The sequence below is a fragment of the Phocoena phocoena genome, chromosome 11, assembly GCF_963924675.1.
Source record: "Phocoena phocoena chromosome 11, mPhoPho1.1, whole genome shotgun sequence".
Classification (NCBI taxonomy): domain Eukaryota; kingdom Metazoa; phylum Chordata; class Mammalia; order Artiodactyla; family Phocoenidae; genus Phocoena; species Phocoena phocoena.
The window spans coordinates 58204556-58205588 of NC_089229.1; positions in this window are offsets into that span (position 1 = coordinate 58204556).

Sequence of the window (1033 nt, forward strand, 5' to 3'; positions counted from 1 at the left end):
TACTTGCCCGCCTTCCTGATTGATTCCATGATCTACTGGAGATCCCCAAGGCCTGCTAAGGCCCTGAAACCATCAACTTGAAAAAAAAAACAACCCACAATGTAAGAGCTGTGAGTTGAGTTGGTTTAGTGTCTTCCTGAGTACTATGGCCCAGGGTGCAGTCTCTCAGATACCTCTGAGGACCTGCCCCGAAGAGGCAGAAGGAGAAACCAGCAACTATGTGATTTTGGTTGAGGGGTTGTGCAATCAAGCATACATCTAGGTAGAAGGTTACTCCTAGTCACAAGGAACAGATAACTCAGTTAATTATTTTAGTGCTTTCTTAAGTATGGAAAGATGCAAGATTCCAGGGTCATAAAGAATCTCTCCAGAAGTATTTCTATCTAAGGGCCTGTTTGCTATTTTCCCAGAGCAGAGTTCCTCATCCTGATCTTTGTTCTGAATTCCTTTCAAGGTATATTGTAGGTCAGCAATGTGGTAACTAATGACTTAATCCTTGTAGAACCGGATGATGAGTGACGTTCCTTGTTTTTTATAACCAAAGACTGGGGTGCATGGTAGGGGGGAGTTGGGGACTGTGTGGGGAGGGGATGCATCAGAGGGAGGGAAATAAAGTGGAGAGAGGGGTTCTCATGTCACCGGGGACACCCATTCCACCTCAGTCCCCATCTTCTCCTCAGGCTTCTCTTGGGACATTACTTAGGATTCTGGGGATATTAGGAAGAAGGGAACAAGTTTTGTGGCTGAGGAACAGAGGTCAATAGCTCACGTCTGTGTCCTGTTCTTTGAGTGGCCTCTCAGTGCCTCATGTTCCACATGCAGCTGTGAAAAATCCACACTTTGGGGAGGGTGTGAGCAGCTGACAGGGTCTCGGCCCCCCACCCTCTGCCCCTGTCCACCTCTTCTGGGTGTGCCTTGGCCCTGGCCAGTCTCCCCCTCCCACGGGATAAAAGTGGTCTGGGGGAGGTAAAGGTCCCTCCCCTCCAAAGATACCTGTAGACAGGGGTGTGTGTGGAGGGTGACCACCAGCCTG